This window comes from Leptodactylus fuscus, chromosome 10 (assembly GCF_031893055.1).
Source record: "Leptodactylus fuscus isolate aLepFus1 chromosome 10, aLepFus1.hap2, whole genome shotgun sequence".
Lineage (NCBI taxonomy): Eukaryota > Metazoa > Chordata > Amphibia > Anura > Leptodactylidae > Leptodactylus > Leptodactylus fuscus.
In genome coordinates this window covers 54,511,205-54,528,271 of record NC_134274.1, presented here as the reverse complement: position 1 = coordinate 54,528,271, position 17,067 = coordinate 54,511,205, and positions in this window count along the sequence as shown.

Sequence of the window (17,067 nt, the reverse complement as noted above, 5' to 3'; positions counted from 1 at the left end):
AATTTTTCAAAAATTAAAATGGTCGGAGTTTTTGGGTGCAGTAGATGCTGGGTGCTGGGAAAGGGCAGGGGGTGTTTTGGTTGTCTGTCTGCCCCTTCCCTGAGCTTGAGGACTGTTTTTCTTCCCCCACTTGGAATTCAGTCTGGCAGTGCTCCTATTAACCCCTTCCTGACGGAACAGGAGCACTGCAGATACCCTATTTCAGTAGACTGGGCACTGTCAGACACGGATACCTAACGTGTATGTGTTTCACAGTAATTTTCTACTTTTATATGTATTCTAGGGAAAGGAGGGATTTAGAACCTTTATTTTTTTATGAAATCTTCTTTTTTTTTTTTTTTGCACTATTTTATGGCAGTTTCTATACATTAATATTGTGGCTGGTCATAGACTCCCCCTCCTAAAAAAAAAAAAAAAATTTTTTTTTTTTTTTTTTTTTTTTTTTGCTGACTCAAGTATAAGCCGAGGGGGGCTTTTTCAGCACAGAAACTGGGCTGAAAAATTCGGCTTATACTCGAGTATATACGGTATCATTCATAATCTTTCATTCTAAAGCCTATGCAAGGATGTGCTTATCTAAGAATAACTTTTCCCAATCATAGAGCCTCTTTAACTCTAAGGGTGCATTCACACTGAGTAAACGCTAGCTTATTCTGAACGTAAAACACGTTCAGAATAAGCGGCGTCTAAAGCAGCTCCATTCATTTCTATGGGAGCGGGGATACGAGCGCTCCCCATAGAAATGAATGGGCTGCTTCTTTCACTCCGTGCAGTCCCATTGAAGTGAATGGGGAGTGCCGGCGTGTACGCTCCGGCATGAGCAGAGCTTGCCGTATACGCTATAAGCTATATAAGCTAGCGTTTACTCAGTGTGAATTCACCCTTAGACAATGATTTTTGCGCTTTTGAGCAGACTTTATGTATTTTTACTGATTTTCTTATTGATCTGTTCTTGGTGTATATCTTGCAATGGACTATGAAATGATTTATTGGGCTCTCTCAGGCTTTTTGTAACTATCTAACTCTTTGATGATGAATTGTTTTGTGTGGTAATATATTTACTTATTTACTCATTTATCTATTTTACTCTGTATATACTGTATGACATCACTGGACTAATCGCTAGTCACGCCTGCTGTATTGGGAACCCATTGTGGCCGTCCATATAATGCTTATTATTTGCATATCTTTGGTGTATAACCCATCATAGCGTTCTTTCTGAGAGTTGAAGATTTTGTACGTTCTATTTGGATCTTTCTTGAGTAGGACCCCCTGTGGCTTAAGTGAGCACTGTCACCTCTCACTGTTGAATTGCTTTACCAGGATACTTCACCTACCCAGAAAGGACACGACTAAAAATTCATGTTCATCCATGTTTTCTTCTTTTTACTATGGTATACTATCAATTCATTGCATATGGACGGAGTGTCTGGAGAGATCCAAGGACTGGGGAGAAGAAGAGCCACAACCCCAGTTCTGTCACTGGTTGTTCCTCCCATTGTTTTCAATAATGCTGGTGCTGGAACCTACTGTATACTGAGGAGTAGCTGTGCCTGCAACTTGAAGACTGTCTGGAACAACTGATCGCTCCGGGGTCTGAGAATAGGTCATATATAAAATATGGCTTCCAACCTGGAAAACCCCTGTAAAGGCCATAGACGTCTTTAGATAAAATTTCTTTTTACTAATTGCATTTATGAAATAGTGTTCACTAGAAGATACATCAGTGTGGTCTTGAACTCCTTTCACTTTGGATTATAACCAAAGCAAGCTCACCTGTATATGTACATGCATTCTGAAGATGCCAAAAACTCCATAGTGTTTCTTAAAATTATATTTTTGTCCACAAACACATGTAATGATATATACTTCCATCAAAAGGCGTCCAGTCTTTAATTCCCTCTCATCATTGTACTTGGTAGAACTATTTAGTTATTACTATCCACCATACTATTATATACTGGGGTTAGGGATGTCACCTTATCAATCCAAAAATACAGGTCAGGTTTGTACAGGTGTTGTTTTGGGGGTGTGGCTTCAGGATATGTGAAGGGGTGTTTTGAGATATTATACTGTGTGGAGGGGTTGCTATGGGACATTATACTGTGTTTACAGGTGTGTAAATGGAGTGTTACACCGTGTGGGGGACAGGAAAGATCAAAGTTTGCTAAGGGACCCTGTTTTTGCTAGTTATGCCCTTGCATAAATATATTTATACACTCACCGGCCACTTTATTAGGTACACCTGTCCAACTGCTCGTTAACACTTAATTTCTAATCAGCCAATCACATGGCGGCAACTCAGTGCATTTAGGCATGTAGACATGGTCAAGACAATCTCCTGCAGTTCAAACCGAGCATCAGTATGGGGAAGAAAGGTGATTTGAGTGCCTTTGAACGTGGCATGGTTGTTGGTGCCAGAAGGGCTGGTCTGAGTATTTCAGAAACTGCTGATCTACTGGGATTTTCACGCACAACCATCTCTAGGGTTTACAGAGAATGGTCCGAAAAAGAAAAAACATCCAGTGAGCGGCAGTTCTGTGGGCAGAAATGCGTTGTTGATGCCAGAGGTTAGAGGAGAATGGCCAGACTGGTTCGAGCTGATAGAAAGGTAACAGTGACTCAAATAGCCACCCGTTACAACCAAGGTAGCCAGAAGAGCATCTCTGAACGCACAGTATGTCGAACTTTGAGGCAGATGGGCTACAGCAGCAGAAGACCACACCGGGTGCCACTCCTTTCAGCTAAGAACAGGAAACTGAGGCTACAATTTGCACAAGCTCATCAAAATTGGACAATTGAAGATTGGAAAAACGTTGCCTGGTCTGATGAGTCTCGATTTCTGCTGCGACATTCGGATGGTAGGGTCAGAATTTGGCGTCAACAACATGAAAGCATGGATCCATCCTGCCTTGTATCAACGGTTCAGGCTGGTGGTGGTGGTGTCATGGTGTGGGGAATATTTTCTTGGCACTCTTTGGGCCCCTTGGTACCAATTGAGCATCGTTGCAACGCCAAAGCCTACCTGAGTATTGTTGCTGACCATGTCCATTCCTTTATGACCACAATGTACCCAACATCTGATGGCTACTTTCAGCAGGATAATGCGCCATGTCATAAAGCTGGAATCATCTCAGACTGGTTTCTTGAACATGACAATGAGTTCACTGTACTCCAATGGCCTCCACAGTCACCAGATCTCAATCCAATAGAGCATCTTTGGGATGTGGTGGAATGGGAGATTCGCATAATGGATGTGCAGCCGACAAATCTGCGGCAACTGTGTGATGCCATCATGTCAATATGGACCAAAATTTCTGAGGAATGCTTCCAGCACCTTGTTGAATCTATTCCACGAAGAATTGAGGCAGTTCTGAAGGCAAAAGGGGGTCCAACCCGTTACTAGCATGGTGTACCTAATAAAGTGGCCGGTGAGTGTATGTTAGTGTGTGTGTATATATATATATATATATAATATATATATATATATATATATATATATATATATATATATATTCCACCACTATGAACCAGTGGCAGCAAATAAAGAGGCATTCCACGATACTTTCTGATGTCTGAACAGGATCTATCCGCTTGTATGGAATGGACTATATTACAGCCCACTCCAGTACATCTGCCTAAGCAAAATCCACCCAATTTCGGTTGTCTTTTTGCTACAGTGCATAAAAGTTGTTCCAAAAGCGGCCCACTGAGGATCTGTTGCCCAAAAGCCCACACAAATCTGGAGCCAGCCCTCCTCATAGGCATGTACTGGATGTGACCACTACAGCATATTATATACAAGCAAATGATATACAAACATCTGGTTACAGTGATGTAATACAGCCAAAGGTGAGCAAGACAAAATACATTGTTTCATTATTTCTTTAACAAAAACTAGCAATGTGCTAAAATGACTGTTAAATATCTTGTATTTGCCGGTGAGACTTGTGTCCACTGTTAAATATCCTTGAAATTGTGGGATAGACTTGTGTCACGTGTTGTAGGCCTTATCCACAATAGGAAGAAGTCAGCTTGTTATAAATCAGTGTAGAGGTTTATTAATATCTTGAAGGAAAACACAGGAACAGGGAAAATGTCCAAATAACACAAATATCAGTCAATTGTCAATAGCTTACATCTTTAGAGAAGTTAAATCATCTGGATATCTTGTAGTTACAGCTTGGTTCATGCTTGTCATCTGGTTGGTGGACTTGGGCTGGTTATGACGTCCATGGATGTCCATCTGCCTGGACCACCCACCCTGGTGTTCCCAAAGACAGACCTCCTGGTCTTCCCCAAAGACAGACCCAGACATGTGTATTTCTTACTCATTTATATTCATGAGAGGGGGTGTTACCTTCCATCTTGTAGCTATGTAAGGAGATTTCTAAAATGGTGTACTCTAACCGCACCCATGTACCCAGACTATAAGACTATGATGTCAGTAGAGTGTTAACCCCATGTCTGCTAGAGAATATTGTAAATATATAATATTTAACAATGACAGAGGACCTTTCAGCAGATCCAAAAAGACCAATACCATAAATCATCTGATAGATGCTGTCACCCTGTTTTGTTTTGTTTGTTTTTTTTACTAATAAGAAGTCAATCCTGAAGTATACTAGAAAACAGCTACAGAAACATTTCCTATATGATGTGTTATAAAAATAAAGAAAATGTTACACTTTAATGAATGGAAAGTAAAATAGCAGGCAGATTAGATGAGGACTGATGACACCAGGAAAGTTTGTAGAGGAACCAGAGCCTAGTTGTAGAAGCACAGACTAGACCCAGTTCTAGATACACAGACTAGACCCAGTACTATATACACAGACTAGACACAGTTCTAGATACACAGACTAGAGCCAGTTCTAGATACACAAACTAGACCCAGTTCTATATACACAGACTAGACCCAGTTCTAGACACACAGACTAGACCCAGTTCTAGATACACAGACTAGACCCAGTTCTAGATACACAGACTAGACCCAGTTCTAGATACACAGACTAGACCCAGTTCTAGATACACAGACTAGACCCAGTTCTAGATACACAGACTAGACCCAGTCTTGACAAGTGAGCTGATACTTCTGGTGCGGAGCTTGTAATGATATAATTCTTAGACTACACTTTCATGTATTACTGACTACAGTTATAAACGTGAGGTTCTTGGCACACAATTTAGTAAATTGTGCGAGCCCATCTGCCACGTCACGGCGACCTCATTCAGATGGGTCCCTACACTAAGACTTTACTTCTAGAATAAATACTGACCCCCACCCTCTATACACCCCAGAGATCAAGTTTTTATAAACTGCCCTGTAACAGTGAGTCTATAAGAAGGTGATCTCCTGCCCTATATGTAAAGTGTTAGTATAGGGACCCATCGTAATAAGGCCACTAAGTGGTTGATGGGATCAAACATGTCATGCAGAATTTCTGCTCTAACATCTCTATGGCTAAAACATAGTAATATATGATAGGATACTAGTAATAGTAATGTAATATAACATCTGTCTATCTATTCAATTTGTTTAAATATACACCTTACACTTACTGTATATAGAGATACATTACATAAGTGGTACTACTTAAAACAGGTATATATACAGTACATAATCAGAGAAATATATACATGCAATACACACCTTACACATACTGTATATGGACAAATGGCAAAATGACAGAAAGCACTACAAGGTATTGTGAAAAAATCTGTACTGAGCTCATTCACCCATCATGTAGTACGACCTTTGTAATAGTCATTAAGTAGTATCCACTTATGTAATGTACCCGAACTGTATATGTATACATCCTAATAAGTGTACATTTACATTTATATATATATATATACACACACACACTGGACAACACATATATAAAATACAGACATCTGCACAAATTGTATATACAAATAAGTAAAATAAATATAGACACGTCATATATAATTAGCACACACACCTTTACCTATATTGTTTACATAGATTCCTATAAGTATTATCATATTAAATGGGATATACTACAGTATTTATCTTCTATCCATAGGATAGAGGATATATTACACAACCTACTATCTCAGCTCTCCGTTTACTTCCCCTCTTCTCCTTTGCCTTCCCTCCTCCGCTGAACCCTTCTCTCCTCCTACACTAAACCCCTACCACTACTCTCCTCCTAGTAATCTACTATAGGATACTAATGATAATAATGTACTATAATGGATTACAGATGTATGTATTCTATGTAATTAACTATATGTTTAAATATACACAATACACAACTTATACTTACAGTATATAGTATATAATGCCTAAGTGACAAGTATGTAACTACAGATATATGTACATGCAGTACACAGCTTACATTAATTGGATTTACAACTCTATCTATCTATCTATCTATCTATCTATCTATATTTAGAACAAGCATCTATAAATAGACTGTTTACATAGATACCAATAGGTATTATAGTATTAGGTAGGTCTCCCTTATCTACCCCGACCTCTTCTACCCCTCTGTGCCTCTCGCCTCTCTTCTCTACGTCTCCGCACCTCATGCCGCTCCAACCCCGAGCCTCCCTCCTCTACCCCTCTTCACCTCACGCCTCTATTTTCACTACATTACCCCTCTGCACTTGCTCCTCCTCCACCTATTCCTCGTCTTGTGCCTCTCTGAGCTACCCTGTCGAACTTCGCCCCTTTCTGCTCTACCGATTTGCACCACTTTCCTCTTTCCTTCTTTGAATCTTTTGCCTTCTGCCTCCCTTCTCTATTCACCACCTCCTACTTCTAACCCTTCTTGCCTCTCTCTGTCTCTGGGCTCCTCATGCCTCTTGTCTATGTCTCTCTGTTATTGATGCTTTTTTCCTCTTTTCTCTACCCCTCCATCTCTGCGCCTCTCATCTCTCTGTCACTCCCTACCTATCTATCCTACCCCTCCAGCTTTCTCTCTTCTACCCGTCACACCTCCTACTTCTGCCTCTCTTACCACTCACCTCTCTGCACCTCTGTCCTCCCTCTTCTATCCCTCCAGGCCTCACATCTCTCTCCCTCTAGGCCTCATATCTCTCTCCTCTATCCCTCCTGGACTCACATTTCTCTCCTCTCTCCCTCCTGGCCTCACATCTCTCTACAAACCTCACATCTCTCTCCTCTATCCCTCCAGGCCTCATATCTCTCCCCTTTCTCCCTCCTGGCCTCACATCTCTCTCCTCTCTCCCTCCAGGCCTCACATCTCTCTCCCTCCAGGCCTCACATCTCTCTCCTCTCTCCCTCCAGGCCTCACATCTCTCTCCTCTCTCCCTCCTGGCCTCAAATCTCTCTCCTCTCTCCCTACTGGCCTCACATCTCTTTCCATCCAGGCCTCACATGTCTCTCCCCTCTCCCTCCAGGCCTCACATCTCTCTCCTCTCTCCCTCCTGGCCTTACATCTCTCTCCTCTCTCCCTCCAGGCCTCATATCCCTCTCATCTCTCCCTCCAGGCCTCACATCTCTCTCCTCTCTCCGTCAAGGCCTCACATCCCTCTCTTCTCTCCCTCCTGGACTCACATCTCTCTCCTCTCTCCTTCCAGGCCTCACATCTCTCTCCTCTCTCCCTCCTGGCCTCTCATCTCTCTCCTCTCTCTCTCCTAGCCTCACATCTCTCTCCCTCCAGGCCTCACATCTCTCTACTCTCTCCCTCCAGGCCTCACTTCTCTCTCCTTTCTCCCTCCAGGCCTCACATCTCTCTCCTCTCTCCCTCCAGGCCTCACATCTCTCTCCTCTCTCCCTTCAGGACTCACATCTCTCTCGTCTCTCCCTCCAGGCCTCATATCCCTCTCCTCTCTCCCTCCAGGCCTCACATCTCTCTCCTCTCTCCCTCCAGGCCTCACATCTCTCTCCACTCTCACTCCAGGCCTCACATCTTTCTTGTCTCTCCCTTCAGGCCTCAAATCCCTCTCCTCTCTCCCTCCAGGCCTCACATCTCTCTCCTCTCTCCCTCCAGGCCTCACATTTCTCTCCTCTCTCCCTCCAGGCCACAGATCTGTCCCCTCTCTCCCTTCACGCCTCTCATCTCTCCTCTCTCCTTCCTGGCCTCACATCTCTCTCCTCTCTCCCTTCAGGCCTCACATCTCTCTTCTCTCTCCCTCCAGGCCTTACATCCCTCTCCTCTCTCCCTCCAGGCCTCACATCCCTCTCATCTCTCCCTCCAGGCCTCACATCTCTCTCCTCTCTCCCTCCAGGCCTCACATCCCTCTCTTCTCTCCGTCCTGGCCTCACATCTCTCTCCTCTCTCCCTCCAGGCCTCACATCTCTCTCCTCTCTCCCTTCAGTACTCACATCTCTCTCGTCTCTCCCTTCAGGCCTCATATCCCTCTCCTCTCTCCCACCAGGCCTCACATCTCTCTCCTCTCTCCCTCCAGGCCTCACATCTCTCTCCTCTCTCGCTCCGGGCCTCACATCTTTCTTGTCTCTCCCTCCAGGCCTCAAATCTCTCTCCTCTCTTCCTCCAGGCCTCACATATCTCTCCTCTCTCCCTCCAGGCCTCACATCTCTCTCCTCTCTCCCTTCAGGCCTCACATCTCTCTTGTCTCTCCCATCAGGCCTCATATCCCTCTCCTCTCTCCCTCCAGGCCTCACATCTCTCTCCTCTCTCCCTCCAGGCCTCACATCTCTCTCCTCTTTCCCTCCTGGCCTCACGTCTCTCTCCTCTATCCCTTCAGGCCTCACATCTCTCTCCTCTCTCCCTTCAGGCCTCATATCCCTCTCCTCTTTTCCTCCAGGCCTCACATCTCTCTCCCTCCAGGCCTCACATCTCTCTCCTCTCACCCTCCAGGCCTCACATCTCTCTCCTCTCTCCCTTCTGGCCTCATATCCCTCTCCTCTCTCCCTCCAGGCCTCACATCTCTCTCCTCTCTCCCTCCTGGCCTTTCATCTCTCTCCCTCCTGGCCTCACATCCCTCTCTTTTCTCCCTCCTGGCCTCACATCTCTCTCCTCTCTCCCTCCAGGCCTCACATTTCTCTCCTCTCTCCCTCCAGGCCTCAGATCTGTCCCCTCTCTCCCTCCAGGCCTCACATCTCTCTCCTCTCCCCCTCCAGGCCTCACATTTCTCTCCTCTATCCCTTCAGGCTTCACATCTCTCTCCTCTCTCCCTCCTGGCCTCACATCTCTCTCCTCTCTCCCTTCAGGCCTCACATCTCTCACCTCTCTCCCTCCAGGCCTCACATCTCTCTCCTCTTTCCCTCCAGGCCTCACATCTCTCTCATCTCTCCCTCCTGGCCTCACATCTCTCTCCTTTTTCCCTCCAGGCCTCACATCTCTCTTCTCTTTCCCTCCAGGCCTCACATTTCTCTCCTCTCTCCCTCCAGGCCTCAGATCTCTCTCCTCTCTCCCTCCAGGCCTCACATCTCTCTCTTCTTTCCCTCCAGGCCTCACATCTCTCTCCTCTCTCCCTCCAGGCCTCACATGTCTCTGTTCTCTCCCTCCTGGCCTCACATCTCTCTCCTCTCTCCCTCCAGGCCTCACATCTCTCTCCTCTCTCCCTCCAGGCCTCACATCTCTCTGTTCTCTCCCTCCTGGCCTCACATCTCTCTCCTCTCTCCCTCCAGGCCTCACATCTCTCTCCTCTCTCCCTCCTGGCCTCTAGTCTCTCTCCTCTCTCCCTCCAGGCCTCACATCTCTATCCTCTCTCCCTCCAGGCCTCACATCTCTCTCCTCTCTCCCTCCAGGACTCACATCTCTCCTCTCTCCCTCCAGGCCTCACATCTCTCACCTCTCTCCCTCCAGGCCTCACATCTCTCTGTTCTCTTCCTCCTGGCCTCACATCTCTCTCCTCTCTCCCTCCAGGCCTAACATCTCTCTCCTCTCTCCCTCCTGGCCTCTAGTCTCTCTCCCTCCAGGCCTCACATCTCTATCCTCTCTCCCTCCAGGCCTCACATCTCTCTCCTCTCTCCCTCCAGTACTCACATCTCTCACCTCTCTCCCTCCAGGCCTAACATCTCTCACCTCTGTCCCTCCAGGCCTAACATCTTTCTCCTCTCTCCCTCCAGGCCTCACATCTCTCTCCTCTCTGCCTCCAGGCCTCACATTTCTCTCCTCTCCCCCTCCAGGCCTCACATCTCTCTCTTCTCTCCCTCCAGGCCTCACGTCTCTCTCCTCTCTCCCTCCTGACCTCTAGTCTCTCTCCTCTCTCCCTTCAGGCCTCACATCTCTCTCCTCTCTCGCTCCAGGCCTCACATCTCTCTCATCTTTCCCTCCAGGCCTCACATCTCTCTCCTCTTTCCCTCCAGGCCTCAAATCTCTCTCATCTCTCCCTCCTGGCCTCACATTTCTCTCCTCTCCCCCTCCAGGCCTCACATCTCTCTCCTCTCTCGCTCCAGGCCTCACATCTCTCTCATCTTTCCCTCCAGGCCTCACATCTCTCTCCTCTTTCCCTCCAGGCCTCAAATCTCTCTCATCTCTCCCTCCTGGCCTCACATTTCTCTCCTCTCCCCCTCCAGGCCTCACATCTCTCTCCTCTCTCCCTCCAGGCCTCACATCTCTCTCCTTTTTCCCTCCAGGCCTCACATCTCTCTCCTCTCTCCCTCCAGGCCTCACATCTCTCTGTTCTCTCCCTCCTGGCCTCACATCTCTCTCCTCTCTCCCTCCAGGCCTCACATCTCTCTCCTCTCTCCCTCCTGGCCTCTAGTCTCTCTCCTCTCTCCCTCCAGGCCTCACATCTCTATCCTCTCTCCCTCCAGGCCTCACATCTCTCTCCTCTCTCCCTCCAGGACTCACATCTCTCCTCTCTCCCTCCAGGCCTCACATCTCTCACCTCTCTCCCTCCAGGCCTCAGATCTCTCTCCTCTCTCCCTCCTGGCCTCACATCTCTCTCCTCTCTCCCTCCAGGCCTCACATCTCTCTCCTCTCTCCCTCCTGGCCTCTAGTCTCTCTCCTCTCTCCCTCCAGGCCTCACATCTCTATCCTCTCTCCCTCCAGGCCTCACATCTCTCTCCTCTCTCCCTCCAGGACTCACATCTCTCCTCTCTCCCTCCAGGCCTCACATCTCTCACCTCTCTCCCTCCAGGCCTCACATCTCTCTGTTCTCTTCCTCCTGGCCTCACATCTCTCTCCTCTCTCCCTCCAGGCCTAACATCTCTCTCCTCTCTCCCTCCTGGCCTCTAGTCTCTCTCCCTCCAGGCCTCACATCTCTATCCTCTCTCCCTCCAGGCCTCACATCTCTCTCCTCTCTCCCTCCAGTACTCACATCTCTCACCTCTCTCCCTCCAGGCCTAACATCTCTCACCTCTGTCCCTCCAGGCCTAACATCTTTCTCCTCTCTCCCTCCAGGCCTCACATCTCTCTCCTCTCTGCCTCCAGGCCTCACATTTCTCTCCTCTCCCCCTCCAGGCCTCACATCTCTCTCTTCTCTCCCTCCAGGCCTCACGTCTCTCTCCTCTCTCCCTCCTGACCTCTAGTCTCTCTCCTCTCTCCCTTCAGGCCTCACATCTCTCTCCTCTCTCGCTCCAGGCCTCACATCTCTCTCATCTTTCCCTCCAGGCCTCACATCTCTCTCCTCTTTCCCTCCAGGCCTCAAATCTCTCTCATCTCTCCCTCCTGGCCTCACATTTCTCTCCTCTCCCCCTCCAGGCCTCACATCTCTCTCCTCTCTCGCTCCAGGCCTCACATCTCTCTCATCTTTCCCTCCAGGCCTCACATCTCTCTCCTCTTTCCCTCCAGGCCTCAAATCTCTCTCATCTCTCCCTCCTGGCCTCACATTTCTCTCCTCTCCCCCTCCAGGCCTCACATCTCTCTCCTCTCTCCCTCCAGGCCTCACATCTCTCTCCTTTTTCCCTCCAGGCCTCACATCTCTCTCCTCTCTCCCTCCAGGCCTCACATCTCTCTGTTCTCTCCCTCCTGGCCTCACATCTCTCTCCTCTCTCCCTCCAGGCCTCACATCTCTCTCCTCTCTCCCTCCTGGCCTCTAGTCTCTCTCCTCTCTCCCTCCAGGCCTCACATCTCTATCCTCTCTCCCTCCAGGCCTCACATCTCTCTCCTCTCTCCCTCCAGGACTCACATCTCTCCTCTCTCCCTCCAGGCCTCACATCTCTCACCTCTCTCCCTCCAGGCCTCAGATCTCTCTCCTCTCTCCCTCCAGGCCTCACATCTCTCTCTTCTTTCCCTCCAGGCCTCACATCTCTCTCCTCTCTCCCTCCAGGCCTCACATCTCTCTGTTCTCTTCCTCCTGGCCTCACATCTCTCTCCTCTCTCCCTCCAGGCCTAACATCTCTCTCCTCTCTCCCTCCTGGCCTCTAGTCTCTCTCCCTCCAGGCCTCACATCTCTATCCTCTCTCCCTCCAGGCCTCACATCTCTCTCCTCTCTCCCTCCAGTACTCACATCTCTCACCTCTCTCCCTCCAGGCCTAACATCTCTCACCTCTCTCCCTCCAGGCCTAACATCTTTCTCCTCTCTCCCTCCAGGCCTCACATCTCTCTCCTCTCTGCCTCCAGGCCTCACATTTCTCTCCTCTCCCCCTCAAGGCCTCACATCTCTCTCCTCTCTCCCTCCAGGCCTCACGTCTCTCTCCTCTCTCCCTCCTGACCTCTAGTCTCTCTCCTCTCTCCCTTCAGGCCTCACATCTCTCTCCTCTCTCGCTCCAGGCCTCACATCTCTCTCATCTTTCCCTCCAGGCCTCACATCTCTCTCCTCTTTCCCTCCAGGCCTCAAATCTCTCTCATCTCTCCCTCCTGGCCTCACATTTCTCTCCTCTCCCCCTCCAGGCCTCACATCTCTCTCCTCTCTCCCTCCAGGCCTCACATCTCTCTCCTCTCTCCCTCCTGGCCTAACGTCTCTCTCCTCTCTTCCTTCAGGCCTCACATCTCTCTCCTCTCTCCCTTCAGGCCTCACATCTCTCACCTCTCTCCCTCCAGGACTCACATCTCTCCTCTCTCCCTCCAGGCCTCACATCTCTCACCTCTCTCCCTCCAGGCCTCAGATCTCTCTCCTCTCTCCCTCCAGGCCTCACATCTCTCTCTTCTTGCCCTCCAGGCCTCACATCTCTCTCCTCTCTCCCTCCAGGCCTCACATCTCTCTGTTCTCTCCCTCCTGGCCTCACATCTCTCTCCTCTCTCCCTCCAGGCCTCACATCTCTCTCCTCTCTCCCTCCTGGCCTCTAGTCTCTCTCCCTCCAGGCCTCACATCTCTATCCTCTCTCCCTCCAGGCCTCACATCTCTCTCCTCTCTCCCTCCAGTACTCACATCTCTCCTCTCTCCCTCCAGGCCTCACATCTCTCACCTCTCTCCCTCCAGGCCTAACATCTTTCTCCTCTCTCCCTCCAGGCCTCACATCTCTCTCCTCTCTGCCTCCAGGCCTCACATTTCTCTCCTCTCCCCCTCCAGGCCTCACATCTCTCTCCTCTCTCCCTCTAGGCCTCACGTCTCTCTCCTCTCTCCCTCCTGACCTCTAGTCTCTCTCCTCTCTCCCTTCAGGCCTCACATCTCTCTCCTCTCTCGCTCCAGGCCTCACATCTCTCTCATCTTTCCCTCCAGGCCTCACATCTCTCTCCTCTTTCCCTCCAGGCCTCAAATCTCTCTCATCTCTCCCTCCTGGCCTCACATTTCTCTCCTCTCCCCCTCCAGGCCTCACATCTCTCTCCTCTCTCCCTCCAGGCCTCACATCTCTCTCCTCTCTCCCTCCTGGCCTAACGTCTCTCTCCTCTCTTCCTTCAGGCCTCACATCTCTCTTCTCTCTCCCTTCAGGCCTCACATCTCTCACCTCTCTCCCTCCAGGCCTCACATCTCTCTCCTCTTTCCCTCCAGGCCTCACATCTCTCTCATCTCTCCCTCCTGGCCTCACATCTCTCTCCTTTCTCCCTCCAGGCCTCACATCTCTCTTCTCTTTCCCTCCAGGCCTCACATTTCTCTCCTCTCTCCCTCCAGGCCTCAGATCTCTCTCCTCTCTCCCTCCAGGCCTCACATCTCTCTCATCTCTCCCTCCTGGCCTCACATCTCTCTCCTTTTTCCCTCCAGGCCTCACATCTCTCTTCTCTTTCCCTCCAGGCCTCACATTTCTCTCCTCTCTCCCTCCAGGCCTCACATCTCTCTTCTCTTTCCCTCCAGGCCTCACATTTCTCTCCTCTCTCCCTCCAGGCCTCAGATCTCTCTCCTCTCTCCCTCCAGGCCTCACATCTCTCTGTTCTCTCCCTCCTGGCCTCACATCTCTCTCCTCTCTCCCTCCAGGCCTCACATCTCTCTCCTCTCTCCCTCCTGGCCTCTAGTCTCTCTCCTCTCTCCCTCCAGGCCTCACATCTCTATCCTCTCTCCCTCCAGGCCTCACATCTCTCTCCTCTCTCCCTCCAGGACTCACATCTCTCCTCTCTCCCTCCAGGCCTCACATCTCTCACCTCTCTCCCTCCAGGCCTCAGATCTCTCTCCTCTCTCCCTCCAGGCCTCACATCTCTCTCTTCTTTCCCTCAAGGCCTCACATCTCTCTCCTCTGTCCCTCCAGGCCTCACATCTCTCTGTTCTCTCCCTCCTGGCCTCACATCTCTCTCCTCTCTCCCTCCAGGCCTCACATCTCTCTCCTCTCTCCCTCCTGGCCTCTAGTCTCTCTCCCTCCAGGCCTCACATCTCTATCCTCTCTCCCTCCAGGCCTCACATCTCTCTCCTCTCTCCCTCCAGTACTCACATCTCTCCTCTCTCCCTCCAGGCCTCACATCTCTCACCTCTCTCCCTCCAGGCCTAACATCTTTCTCCTCTCTCCCTCCAGGCCTCACATCTCTCTCCTCTCTGCCTCCAGGCCTCACATTTCTCTCCTCTCCCCCTCCAGGCCATACATCTCTCTCCTCTCTCCCTCCAGGCCTCACGTCTCTCTCCTCTCTCCCTCCTGACCTCTAGTCTCTCTCCTCTCTCCCTTCAGGCCTCACATCTCTCTCCTCTCCTGCTCCAGGCCTCACATCTCTCTCATCTTTCCCTCCAGGCCTCACATCTCTCTCCTCTTTCCCTCCAGGCCTTAAATCTCTCTCATCTCTCCCTCCTGGCCTCACATTTCTCTCCTCTCCCCCTCCAGGCCTCACATCTCTCTCCTCTCTCCCTCCAGGCCTCACATCTCTCTCCTCTCTCCCTCCTGACCTAACGTCTCTCTCCTCTCTTCCTTCAGGCCTCACATCTCTCTCCTCTCTCCCTTCAGGCCTCACATCTCTCACCTCTCTCCCTCCAGGCCTCACATCTCTCTCCTCTTTCCCTCCAGGCCTCACATCTCTCTCATCTCTCCCTCCTGGCCTCACATCTCTCTCCTTTCTCCCTCCAGGCCTCACATCTCTCTTCTCTTTCCCTCCAGGCCTCACATTTCTCTCCTCTCTCCCTCCAGGCCTCAGATCTCTCTCCTCTCTTCCTCCAGGCCTCACATCTCTCTCATCTCTCCCTCCTGGCCTCACATCTCTCTCCTTTTTCCCTCCAGGCCTCACATCTCTCTTCTCTTTCCCTCCAGGCCTCACATTTCTATCCTCTCTCCCTCCAGGCCTCACATCTCTCTTCTCTTTCCCTCTAGGCCTCACATTTCTCTCCTCTCTCCCTCCAGGCCTCAGATCTCTCTCCTCTCTCTCTCCAGGCCTCACATCTCTCTGTTCTCTCCCTCCTGGCCTCACATCTCTCTCCTCTCTCCCTCCAGGCCTCACATCTCTCTCCTCTCTCCCTCCTGGCCTCTAGTCTCTCTCTTCTCTCCCTCCAGGCCTCACATCTCTATCCTCTCTCCCTCCAGGCCTCACATCTCTCTCCTCTCTCCCTCCAGGACTCACATCTCTCCTCTCTCCATCCAGGCCTCACATCTCTCACCTCTCTCCCTCCAGGCCTCAGATCTCTCTCCTCTCTCCCTCCAGGCCTCACATCTCTCTCTTCTTTCCCTCCAGGCCTCACATCTCTCTCCTCTCTCCCTCCAGGCCTCACATCTCTCTGTTCTCTCCCTCCTGGCCTCACATCTCTCTCCTCTCTCCCTCCAGGCCTCACATCTCTCTCCTCTCTCCCTCCTGGCCTCTAGTCTCTCTCCCTCCAGGCCTCACATCTCTATCCTCTCTCCCTCCAGGCCTCACATCTCTCTCCTCTCTCCCTCCAGTACTCACATCTCTCCTCTCTCCCTCCAGGCCTCACATCTCTCACCTCTCTCCCTCCAGGCCTAACATCTTTCTCCTCTCTCCCTCCAGGCCTCACATCTCTCTCCTCTCTGCCTCCAGGCCTCACATTTCTCTCCTCTCCCCCTCCAGGCCTCACATCTCTCTCCTCTCTCCCTCCAGGCCTCACGTCTCTCTCCTCTCTCCCTCCTGACCTCTAGTCTCTCTCCTCTCTCCCTTCAGGCCTCACATCTCTCTCCTCTCTCGCTCCAGGCCTCACATCTCTCTCATCTTTCCCTCCAGGCCTCACATCTCTCTTCTCTTTCCCTCCAGGCCTCAAATCTCTCTCATCTCTCCCTCCTGGCCGCACATTTCTCTCCTCTCCCCCTCCAGGCCTCACATCTCTCTCCTCTCTCCCTCCAGGCCTCACATCTCTCTCCTCTCCCCCTCCAGGCCTCACATCTCTCTCCTCTCTCCCTCCAGGCCTCACGTCTCTCTCCTCTCTCCCTCCTGACCTCTAGTCTCTCTCCTCTCTCCCTTCAGGCCTCACATCTCTCTCCTCTCTCGCTCCAGGCCTCACATCTCTCTCATCTTTCCCTCCAGGCCTCACATCTCTCTCCTCTTTCCCTCCAGGCCTCAAATCTCTCTCATCTCTCCCTCCTGGCCTCACATTTCTCTCCTCTCCCCCTCCAGGCCTCACATCTCTCTCTTCTTTCCCTCAAGGCCTCACATCTCTCTCCTCTGTCCCTCCAGGCCTCACATCTCTCTGTTCTCTCCCTCCTGGCCTCACATCTCTCTCCTCTCTCCCTCCAGGCCTCACATCTCTCTCCTCTCTCCCTCCTGGCCTCTAGTCTCTCTCCCTCCAGGCCTCACATCTCTATCCTCTCTCCCTCCAGGCCTCACATCTCTCTCCTCTCTCCCTCCTGGCCTAACGTCTCTCTCCTCTCTTCCTTCAGGCCTCACATCTCTCTTCTCTTTCCCTTCAGGCCTCACATCTCTCACC